We start from the raw sequence: 12,406 nt of genomic DNA, 5'->3' as shown, positions 1-12,406 counted from the left end.
GGAGAACTGTTAAGATTTTCAGTCTATTTTTTTTAAAAAAAATAATGTTCACTATTGTAATTTTAAGCTGTTAATTTCTTAATAAAATATAGGACAGGAATTGTACTTTCATTTAGTCTGAATTTCATGCAAGAGTAAGTGAGTTTTTAAAATGGGATTAACTATCACATAAATGCAATTGCAATATAAATAACAGAACAAAGATTTATTCTATGTGTATTTGAAGTGCTGCAATAAACCAGCAACACAGCATGTTGCAATCCAATATACGATTCATATACTTTATTAGAGATGTCACTCAAAAGTATCTGCATCTTGCACCTTTTATCCTATTGACCCACTGGGGACGTTAGATATAGACATAGCAACCAAGAGCCTTGTTCTATTCTTGATATCTACTTTGTTCCAGTGAATAGATTTTTAGGCACTCTTTTCAGCCTGCTTCCTGTAGGAATGATAAAGAACATCTTGGAGTTGGAGTTTCTGTTCCATCAATGAACAGTCTTCCATTTGCAGGAAGAAATTTTATCCTATGAAGAATTTTGCAAATAAAAAAGCAATAAGGTAGTTTCTGTCACTCCCCCTGCCCCCAGCAAATCCAGCTCTACCTCCCACACTATGCCAAAAGATTTGTGCACACAACATGAACTAAACATAATTTACAGAATTAATTTTATGGAACCACGAACTAGCCAAGCAGATTTTAATTTAGTGTGGTATGCAGACTTATGCAGAACTCTCCCCTTCACCCTTCCTCTGGGGCAGATTTTAGATAACACAAGGATTTCAGAAAGTAGGGGCTGAAAAATCCCCTTCTCCCTCACTTACCTTCAGCCAGCAGAAATATCCTCATTGGTTATGTTCTGTATGTACAAAACAGTGACGGTTCTAGTTTAGCCACATACAAGATAAAATATAAAGACAAAAACAAAAAGAGCTAAGATCAGTCTGTAAGTTTAGTAACTACTTCTGCTATTGTATGTATGGTATAAAGCTTAACATAGTGAAAAGAGGTTATTAGTTCCTTTGAGTTTTATGGAATGTTTATAAATATTCTAGCTACATTTTTAAAAACTTCCAATACATAAAACCTGGGGCAATACAGAATGGTTTCCTATTGAAGGAAGAGAAAGAAAATGAGGCTTAAATATAAGAAATCAAGCAAGAGAACTGGGCACAGAGTTATAAAAATAACCACACATTTTTTATGGATCTCTACTGTATTTGTATCCCTATATTTTTCAATCTTTCAGGTATGGCCTAAAGGGAAGGGGTGCTGGTTTGATATTTGGCATTTGCTCTCTACTATATGAAGAGCATGGAAAAAATGAATAACTAAAGTCAGCCCTGAAATCTTGGAGAGTTAGTAGATTTTCCTCCTATTGGTGTTAGAGTTGCTCTGGCGAAATGCCCAAGGATTTAGCCGGAGCTAATCCAACCTTGGCTTTCCAAGCAGGCTCCCTCAGAACAAAGCAAACAAAGCTTCTCTAGCCCCCTTGGTTGGGTTTCTGCTAAATCACTTGGCCAGGTGCAGCATTATTCAGATCAGCAGTCCTCCACAGTCTTTGCTGAGAAGCCAATGGTTTAGAAGCAAGCAGCATCTTTTTCGAGTGCCATAGTGTGTTCTATGGGAGTGCAACTGGTGCTTTTGCCTTTCAATTTGGCTTGAGAGCCATTGTCGAAAACTGTTGTTTTTCTTCTGCAACCAACCATCTGGCAGACAGTAATGATAAAACACCTGTTTCCAGTAGCTTATACCTTAACATTGCCCTCAATATTATTTTTTCTAAATCTTCGTTGTTTTTTTAAGGGCAATAAAGTTCCCATCTATTTATATTTTTAAAAAGCTGATTAATCAACCTGATTTAGATAGTTTGATTTGATATTTGTAAACTACAATTGGAATCTTTATGACATTTAATTTGAACTAGAGATGACTGAATGATATGGGCTCCAGACAAAGCCAACATTCATATGCAAGGAAATAACTGTTCACTGTAGCACAGCTCTGCGCAGTTTGAGATTCAGTCCTATATTCACTTATCTGGATTTAGTTAATTGAATTAGAATAGAAGGAACTGTCAATAAAGATAGGAATGACCCAATGGATGGATCAATAGTGGATAGGGCAATGTTCCTGGAGGTTTAAGAGAAGTAGTAGCAGAACTTAAGATGCCACCCTTTTCAGCAGACTTGTTATATTAAAGTTTGATATTTTAATTAATGTAATTAATCACTTAGTTGTAATTAGGACTATTAAAATTAATTGATGTATTTAACTTTAATTACATTCCATATATGTAATTATATTTCTTAGGCAGTAGAAACCTATTTTGCCTATTAAATTCTGTCAAGTGTGATACACATACACAGAAAACAGGTGGTTTATGTAGTTATATGATGCACGTTTCTCATATTTACTTAGCATTCTTAGCTAGCCTTTTCTGATTTCTACATTGAAAAATATGCTTTGTACATTGCAAAGCAGCTTTCTATACTTCATACGATCAAAAAGAAAATAAAAATATATCCAGCTTCCAGACAAACTTGCATATTTAAATTTTCACTCTGCCTTTGGGTGAAATTTTAAAATATGGACAAGTTTTTATGGAGCTACTTATGGCCTAATTCTCCAAATTATATATATATATATATTTTTGCCTTAGGGGCCACTCTGATGTCTTGGAACTTATCAAGAGGGCTACAGGGCTCAGCAGCTTTCCCCTTCAGAACCCAGAAGGGTGCCAACCGCACAGAGTGGTTTTTGAGATCAGACCCAAGTGTCTACCTCATCAGTTGGCTCTTTTTTAATGCTAGCAATCCCAAACTTCTAAAGCACCCCCCCACAAAGGGGGACTGAACAAAAAGGTGGGGTGGAAGAGACTGCATGTGAAAGTTCATTCCAACCCATTCAACTCTCTGCCATACTTCTACCTGGGAACACATTTACACAGCCTTTTGACTAATCTAAATAAATTAGCTCCCACTGAGAACAATAGGATGAAAGCGTTTTCGCTCATTAAAACCAAACCAACAGGCATCTCCTGCCTTTCACTCTCAACTGGCAGGCCTTTAGGTCTTATCAGGGTGCTCCAAGGGCAGAGCACTCTGACCAATAACAAAGGTCTCTTCAATTGATTTTTATCATGTTTATCCTAGTTTGTGAACGGTTGTGTTTTAATGTCTTATGTGTCTAATGTGTTTTAATTAATTATCTTGTGCAGTGTTTTGTAACAGAGATTCCCCAAAACTCTCTTGGTCCTGATCGGAGTAGCTAGTAGTCTTCACTATACAATGGTTCACTCAAATATTTAATTCACAAAACTAAAGTAATAACATTGTCTCACAGATGTTAAATGAACTAAAAAGGAACTTAAAAACAAGGGGCCAAGTCTTTTAACACGAGTTGTCCAGCTGGGCTATAAGCCATCAAATTTTATATCTATCTCACTTGTTTTATTGTCAAGTTGTTTTCTACAAGTCCAAAAGCTATGATCCTGCTTCCTTAAAACAAAAAGCTTATATTGAAAAATATATACAGACTGCTACAAAAGCAGGTGTGAAAAGCAGTTTTGTTGAGTAAAAGTGATCAAACCTTGCCAAGATTTTTTTTTTATAACTATCATTTGTCAATACTTTGGTTCCAATTAAAATTTGCCTAAAGTAGATGTACACCTTTGGCCCATGTAAGGGCTAGCTTATTCCTTGCTTCAGATTACAATGTAGTGACTGAAAAGCAAAATTCAAAGTCATATTTTTCTCTCACAAGAGTCTATGGAGATTCTCAGTCATCCAGGTCATGGTTGTCCCAAAGGTGCTTTTTCAAGAGGCAACGGGACTTTCTGGTTTTTCTTTGAAGATGTTTCGCTTCTCATCCAAGAAGCTTCTTCAGCTCTCTCACAACAGCTTCTGCAGCCACAGGCACCAGCAGATGTGGAAGTGATATACAACATTTATAACTCACCTGCTGATAGTCAAGTGTGAATTCTTGTGAACTGCTTGACAAACATTTGCAGGGCAACAGCTAGCCACTCTTTCCCCATTACTCATGATTTCACAGCTCCAAACTTGGAATTTGTTGCTTTCTTTTCCATTTAAGGAAACTGAGGAGACTTGATCAATACCTCAGTAAACTCAGTTGTTCCCCCTTCTCCTGCAAGCCAGCAGAATTTTGTCCTTATTGGTTTATTTCACTGTACAGCAGTGAAATCCAGCAGGTTCTGACAGATTCTGGAGAACCAGTAGCGGAAATTTTGCACAGTTGGAGAATCGGTAGCAGAAATTTTGAGTAGTTCAGAGAACTGGCAAATACCACCTCTGGCTGACCCCAGAGTGGGGTGGGAATGGAGATTTTGCAATATCTTTCCCCCAAGAGTGGGGATGGAATGGGGATTTTGCAGTATCCTTCCCCTGGATGGGATGGGAATGGAGATTTTGCAGTATCCTTCCTTTGCCACCCCCACCAAGCCACACCACATCCACCAAGCCATGCCCAAAGAACTGGTAATAAAAAAAATTGGATTTCCACCACTGCTGTACAGGTCAGATAAGCAAGAGGCTTACCTTTTGGCATTTCTTCTTCATGAGATATCCAAATTGATAATTTAATGTCTTACTGGCTTTTCTCCCCCACCCCCACCCCGCCCCTACCTCTCTCTTTTTTTTGCTGTTCTTCTTTCTGGCATCTCTAAAACTCCCCAACGGCCTAAGGAGAAGAAATGGCTCTTCCCATTGTTCGATATGTAAATAGCTTTAAAAAGGGAACATTTCTGGAGAGAAGGGAGAGAGAAATCGGATGTTTCCGTACCATCTGGTGAAAATACCTTTGTGGTTTTGAATGGTAAATGACCAAGGAGGTCTCAGAGGCATTTTATTTCTAAATGATAGAGCTAGGAAGATAAACACTTGCTAATTGTTCCTGCCCTGAAATGCAATTCACCTGGGCCAAGTCCCGGTGGTAAAATTAGCAAAATGAAAATGGGATATTATAACCAAAGAGGCCACTTTTGTTTTTAAAGTCCCTTTCTGGCCACAAGGAAAAAAAAAAAGTGGAACAGATGGTGCCCTGCTCTCCCTTAGCACACATTCCTTTACTCTGTCTTCTCAGATAACTGAGTTATACAGCACACGACCATCTGGTCTATGACACATCTTGTGTCCCACAAACAATAGCCTGGCAAGCCTCTTCAGGGGCGGGGTTAGTTTCTACGGTAACAGCAGCATGTGCAGCTCTCGGCCTCATTCCGAGTCAGGCCTCCTTACTTGCCTCTATTCTTTGCCCCACTATTGTTGTGCCCTGAGCTTTTGCTGCTTGGTTATTCCAAAATTGGCCATATCTGGGAGCATTTGGTTCCCCCCCCCCTCCAGCAGCCATTGTCTCACCGCATTTGGTTCTATGTTTTCAATGTCCAATGGCTGACCGAAGCATCTGCTGGAGAATGATAAGGCCAGGGCCTTAGGAGAAACAGTTTCACAACTCGCCCCTCCTTGACAAAGCTTTGAATTGATGGAGATGGTGGCTCGACAAGCCTTTCCAATTGGCAGCATTGCAACGCAGCCCTTGGCCGGGGGTGGGGGGGAGAGGGGGAGTGTTAGGGGCGGAGAGAGGAAGAGGAGTTGAGTGGCAGCTGATTTATGTGTTTACTCCGTCTTAGGGGAATCTCAGCAGCCAAACGGAAGGAAAGCAACCCTCGTAGCAGCCGTCTGCATGAGCATCGCTCTGCGCTTTTGCAAGACCGATGCAGAGATGCAGGCAGCAGGATCCAAGTTTGTATGGGGGACAAAGAACGGATGGCCTGTTTCCTAAGATTCACATTGTCTGGGAAATTGGAATGATTGAAACTCAGCCCTGCAATCTCCTAGGGCCATCCCAAGCTTTAGGAGCAAGACGTCATCAAAGGCTTTCTATGTCCTATCAGATGCAGGGGAGACTTCTCAAAGTCTCCCGTTATCTTTAGATCAATAGAAACACTCCCAGGCATGTGGTCCTCTGAAAGCATCCTTCATTCTTCTGTTCTTGCTGCAGCAGCTGTTCCCTTCACTCCCTTCCAGCCTCTTGTCAAATCTGCACCAGCCTCATGCCTGATTTAGTCACACCCCTGACCTCCACTCTGTCTGTCTCCCTGGCCTTTCAAGAGGGCACACTTCCTCTTTGCTAGCCTGATCCCAGGTAAGGTTGAAACTGCGGAAAGGGTCAGCTTATCCACAAGCATATAAAGTGTCTGTGCAGCTTGTGCTGGATCCATTGATTAAATCACAGTGGAAGGAAGTCTAGTTTTGTGTGTACCACCCAAGACCAGGGGTAGGCTTCAGATCCTTTAGCAACGGGTTTGCTGCCCTGTTGCTGGGTGGACGTGGCCATGGTGGGCGTGGCCTAGTTAGCCACTTGCACCATGGCGGGGGGGTTCACCCTCCCCAGGCTCCAGAAGCTTTCCTCGAGCCTCCGGGAGGGCGAAAACTGCTTCCCCTGGGGTCCGGAGGCTCTCCGGAGACTGGAAACAAGCCCATTTCTGGACTTGTGGAACTTCTGGGAGGCCCATTTTTCACCATCCCCAGGCTCCGGAGGCTTTCCTCAAGCCTCTGAGAGGACGAAAACAGTTTCCCCCTGGGTCCGAAGGCCCTCCAGAGGCCGGAAACAGGCCCGTTTCTGGACTTCCGGAACCTCCAGTAGGCCCGTTTTTTGCCCTCTGTGTGGCCCCTGCACTTACCTGGAATGATGAACGGGCTGCATGGAAACTCCTGGGAGGGGAGGGGTGGGAGTGGCCAGACAGGGGTGGCATTTGAGGGTACACCGAACCCCTGCGATCCTTGGCCCAAACCCTGTCGAACCCCCAGGAGTCCCCTGCCCAAGACTGATGGAAATTTAGATTACTGCAGGAGATGCCTGTCCACTCTCGCCACCATTTTGTGAACATGTACACGCACACCCTTTTCTCAATAATTGGCTGCAGATCTTCTCATCTGCCATTCCTGTCCCAATATCCCTGCTGCACACCTGCAGATCTTTTCAGAGTTGTCCCAACCACTACATCAGCTCTTCCATCAGTCCACTCACACACACACATCTTCCCAATATGATTGATGAACACACACGCACATCTTTCCAATGTGATTGTCCATTCAATATGATCTTTTTTCTAAAAATTTCATATCCTAAAACACAGAATCACCTCACAATTTGGAAACTCTTGCTCTATGAGAATTGTTACATACATTCCTTAAGTAAAAACAAGATATAAATCTACAAATAAATAATATAAATAAAGTTTCAGATACAGTTAGTAAAAAAAAAAATCCCAAAAAGTTATTTAATAAAAAACATGACCGGCATTATTCTCCTTCTCAACAGCAAGCACAGGGTTAATTTCAGTATTATAAACACAGTTAACTCCGTCTTCCTGCAAAGAGAAATTTCCCAATTTGACTTCTTGCCAGAAAAAAAAAAAGAAAACCTTTTCAGCTATGGGGCAGAGCTACAGCCATTGTGTCTGAATGCTAGAAATGCTGCTTTGAGCCTGGCAGGACATATTGCTGAAAGTTTGCTAAGTTAGAGCTATCCAAAATGACAATAGTGAAAAGAAGTACAGAACTATTTAAACTGAAGTTGTAGCCAGTAGAGGTTTAATACATCTGAACCTAGGACTTATTTGGTTTTTAAAAATTATATTCTTCCTAATGCACCTAGAGTTTTAAAAGTTGCAATTAACAACAGGGCTTGCTCACACATTTACACACTACTCAAAAGACCAGAAGGCGGAGGAAGGCAAAAGGGACAGTCAGAATGAAAAGAAGTGAAGTAGCATTTTATTTTACTACTGAGTTCTGTTTTCATGTAGACTTCTATATGCAAGTCATTGCTGGTAACAATTTTAATCTATTAAAGACAATATATGACCAAAAAAGTTCATATGGCCAAAAAGCAAAATGCATTAGCTTAAGCCTGTGGAAATTTCTTCCAAAATGGCCCCATCCCTGGTGGTTGTTGTTTTTTGTCTATGACAAGAAATTCAATGATATGACTCCCAGAGCTAATGGTTTCTTGAGGTTCCTTAAAAATTAATAAATGAATTGTAATATAGACTATCACGATCCACATCCAGGATAATGCATGGAATAATATTTTGGAACAGGTGTGTGGGAGTGCATGCAATCTTTATAAACACTATTTACCAATTATATATCCAATAATAAAATTGAAGCATAATAACGCACAGGAAATGTGACAGCACCATGTTAAATTACTATTTATTAATTACTTCTTTAGTACAGTACTTGTTTTCCTATATCAATGAGAATGTAGAATAGAATAGAATAGAATAGAATTTTTTATTGGCCAAGTGTGATTGGACACACAAGGAATTTGTCTTGGTGCATATGCTCTCAGTGTACATAAAAGATACGTTCATCAAGAATCATAAGGTACAACACTTAATGATAGTCATAGGGTAATACAGTCATTTGGTGAAGTATCATCTTCAAAATTTAATCCATTAATTAAGACACTACAACATACTTCTTTGGATTTGCTACAATATGCAAACACAGAAATATCTCTGGAAATCCACAGAAGAAAGAAATTATTTTTTCAATAATTCAATTCATAATTTATTTAATAACAAATTACTGTAATTTTTCATTTCTCAAATTTTGGGTAATATTCACATGTAGTACAGGCTCCACGAAAAAAAGGAGGGGGATACAAAAAATCAATCTTGCAACCTTGCAATTGTGGATGCCACAATTGTATGACACACACCCACAGACACACACAGTGCAGGTGCCTCTGGCATGCAGGTTAGGCTAGAAAGTTAGAAAAGCAAGCAGGACAAAGCAGTAACTGTCCTCTCATGCAGACAAGATCAAGAAAAAGACTCCATAGGAAAAGTAGAACTATATGGTGTTTTTATTATATTAACTAAACAACCCATGCCCTATTGGGACATCATTACAGAGAGAAACAGAATGATCATGAATGAGCAAAAAAACAGTGAGAGCAGGAGTGACTTCTGACTTCCTACTGACTTCTCCATTGAGTTTCCTTGTGAGAAACAGGCAGGAAGCATTGAAAATCTCCCTTCCCTTCCCAGCAGGCAGGGAAGTGGCCACTGCTGGGTGGGTGAGGAAATATGGGATTGTGAGACTGACTGGGAAACTGTAAAGAAATACTGAATATGAAGATGAGATTACCATAGCAACAGCCAAATAGTGCAGCAACAGCTAGTAGCACTGAAGAAGCCACAACTTCCCCAAATTTAATGGAGTCATGGGTCCCAGATTTTGGACACATTCTGTAAGTTAGCCCATTTGAGGTATCTTGGTTCAATAATTGCTGCCTTGTGGTGCACCATTTTGCCCAATTAAAGGTCATGAGAGCAAGAGTTTTTGTAATATATAAATTATATACAGAATTTACCTACATTCCCTCTTATATCCAGCAAATCAGGGAGTACCTGCACAAAACTCTTCTAAATACTATCTTGCTTCCCAGGATTTAAGGTATGTTGTAGCCCTCTTTGTGTAGATAATAATACTGCCTATTTCCCTCAAAATTATCTTGCTAACTCTCTAGAGCAGAACTGTCAAACTCCCGGCCTATGGGCTAGATGCGTCACGTGCTGGTCACGCCCATGCCCAGTTTAGCGAAAGGGAGGAAAGTCCCGATACATCACATGATGCTGCTGTGACGGCATGAGTTTGACACCCCTGATCTAGAGCAACCCACTGTATTGTTAGCAAAAAAAAAAAAAATGTATGGACAAGCTTGAATTTGAGGAGACTTTGCATTTTACTATAAATTTGAGAGCTCTCTAGAAACTGCATTAAATCTTTTAGGATTTACATGTAGCCCTAAGATCATGCACTACTGGACTAGACTATTTTATATACAATTCATGACTCCATATATATACTATATATAAACAAAATTATTAATGAACTATGTGCCATCATGCTATTGTCAACACTTAGTAATCGCATAGATAGATCTGTCCCCAACCTAATCCTTCAGGTTTTCCAATGAAGCACTGACTGCTGCCATAACAGCACTATCCTATTTTTCTCTTTCCTTCCACATTTCCCAGCATTATCTGTATAGACTGTTCAAGAGAAGACTTCACATAATGTGTCCAAAATACAATAATTTGATCCTGATTATTTCTGCTTGAGAACTCTGGACTTTGTTCAATGGTCCCTTTGTTTGTTTTCTTGACTCTCTGTGGTATTCTCTAGAACAGTGGTCGTCAACCCATGGCTCTGGAGCCACATGTGGCTCTTTCAGCCCTCTGCTGCGGCTCCCTGTTGGCTGATCCCACTACTGGCTGGCCCCTCCCTGCCCCTCCCAGTCACTCCTCGCCTGGCCTGAGAAGATAAGGGTGACAGCGGGGGATGAGACTCGCTCCATATTCCAGAGCAGCAGCGAAGTGACCCTGTACTTGTCTTTGCACGGCAACAGCATTCCACCTTTGTCACGGCACATTTGCACTCAAGGCAGGCCTCACCTCCCACCGCTTCGGTCTCGGAACTATAAGCCGCTTCAGACTTGCAGTTGTTGCTGCCTCCATGGCCTGCCCGCTGCTCTTGCAGCACCTTGCACAGCACCTTGCGCAGCACAGTGAAATTTAGCAGACTTCACAATGGGGGGGATGGAGTCCCCTCATCCTCCTGGAGCCCATTACAATGCGGCACCACAATGCGGCCCTACCCCACTCACCCTTGGCAACAGCAGCAGCGTCAGAGAGAAAGAGACAAGAGACAGAAAGACAGACAAAGAGAAACGGAGATAGAGAGGGAGGGAGGGAGGGAGAAAGAGAGAAAGAGAGAGGGAAAGGGAGACAGACAGAGAAAGAGAGACAGAGAGAAAAAGGTGAACAACACACCCAAGGCTGGGTGTGGCAAGAAGTGGCTGGGAGGGGAGGGTGAGGCGGGGCTGGGCTGGGCATGGCAAATAATTTAACAACCAGTTCTCTGTCCTAATGACCAGCTGAGTAGGCGTGGCTGGGGGGGTGTCATGTGACTGCATGGGAATGAGTGACGTTGAGTCAGCCACGCCCACCCAGTCACACCAGTTGTTAAATTATTGGCTCCCGGTGTTTCTTTTCTGTGGGAAACGAGTCCAAATGGCTCTTTGAGTGTTCAAGATTGCAGACCCCTGCTCTAGAGTTTTCTCCAGCGCTGAAGTCCAAACACCGATGCTCTTTCTATCCTGCTTTTTCCATAGAGCATCACAGGGAAACCCATTGATCCTAGGCCTTCATTGCTCCCCTACCAACTGCTAGTCTGTCTCATATTTTTAATTGCGGGTATTTTTACCATTGATTGTTGATCTGAAAATATCTTCACTGTTTGTCCCAAAGGTGGTGTTCAAAAGGCAACTAGACTTTCTTGGTTTTTTTTCCTTGAAAATGTTTTGCTTCTCATCCAAGAAGCTTTTTCTATTCTTCTTGGATGAGAAATGTTTTCAAGGAAACAACCAAGAAAGTCCAGTTGCCTTTTGAGCACTACCTTTGGGACAACCATGACCTGGATGATTGAGAATCTCCATAGATATCTTCATTGTTTCTTTCTTTCTTTTTCAAATTCTGTTGTTGTTTTTTTAAACTGAAATAGAAATATGAAAATGGCCATTGTTATAGGGATGTTTGGGAGGAAAAACAACGTCTATGCATAGTGTTAACGATTTCTGCAGTAAAAACAGACAGAATGCATTAATAAATCACGTAACTATTTTTTTGACTCTGAGCATTTTTCTGTAATATCTACAGAATGGCTACATCTGATAACATTTTTTTCTTTGTCTAAATGTAGCAGCTAACGTGGATGATAGTGTCCCAACTGTATCATAGCCACAGCAGAGGGAAAGAGCAAAAACAAATAAACTCTTTTCCCCCATTCCCTTCCCCTGAGGAAAATGACTTCCTCAAAGCTGTTTCTAGCCATGAAGAGAAACAGGAAATGGAGCAGAGGCTGCTGTGGAAAACAAGAGTTGCTCTCCTGTGCATCTGGATAGCACTTGGTTGGCTATGGCTGCCACTGAGGATCAATCTGAGGCCCAGGAACCATTTTGCAGCCAAAATGGTTTTTGGTTCAGGCTGTCCCTGACCTTTGAAGAGGACCTTCACCTTAATGTGAAATTTGAAAAACAAGGCATTTACTTCTTACATTGAAAGAAAGCTGATTCGTTTTACCACTCTCCTCTACAGCCTTTTGGCAGAATTTGCAACAGCCCAAAAAGGCTTCTTGGTGAATTCTGGAGCAGGTAAAAGAGAGGTTGCTTGACAACCTGTGCATCTGAATCGTCAGGGCAAAATTACAACAACCAGGACTCCGTCAAAACAAATCAGAACTGCCTTGCAAGTCTATTTTTAGTGAGACATTCAATTAAACACAGACCACAGGGAAACAGTAATAG

The 12,406-nt window shown here is 41.3% G+C and overlaps 1 long non-coding RNA gene across 1 annotated transcript; it reads right to left on the bottom strand.

Moving 5' to 3' along the window:
• Positions 1-449: 449 nt before the first annotated feature.
• On the bottom strand, positions 450-5,179 carry LOC117665237 (uncharacterized). Its single transcript, XR_004591289.3, has 3 exons — positions 4,808-5,179; positions 829-888; positions 450-530 (listed from the first exon to the last, which is right to left on the bottom strand). It is a non-coding gene; the product is annotated as an uncharacterized LOC117665237 (long non-coding RNA).
• Between the last annotated feature and the right edge of the window lie 7,227 nt (positions 5,180-12,406).

The sequence above is a fragment of the Pantherophis guttatus genome, chromosome 1, assembly GCF_059756535.1.
Source record: "Pantherophis guttatus breed Tessera chromosome 1, ASM5975653v1, whole genome shotgun sequence".
Lineage (NCBI taxonomy): Eukaryota > Metazoa > Chordata > Lepidosauria > Squamata > Colubridae > Pantherophis > Pantherophis guttatus.
This window is presented reverse-complemented; position numbering and strand designations above follow the sequence as displayed.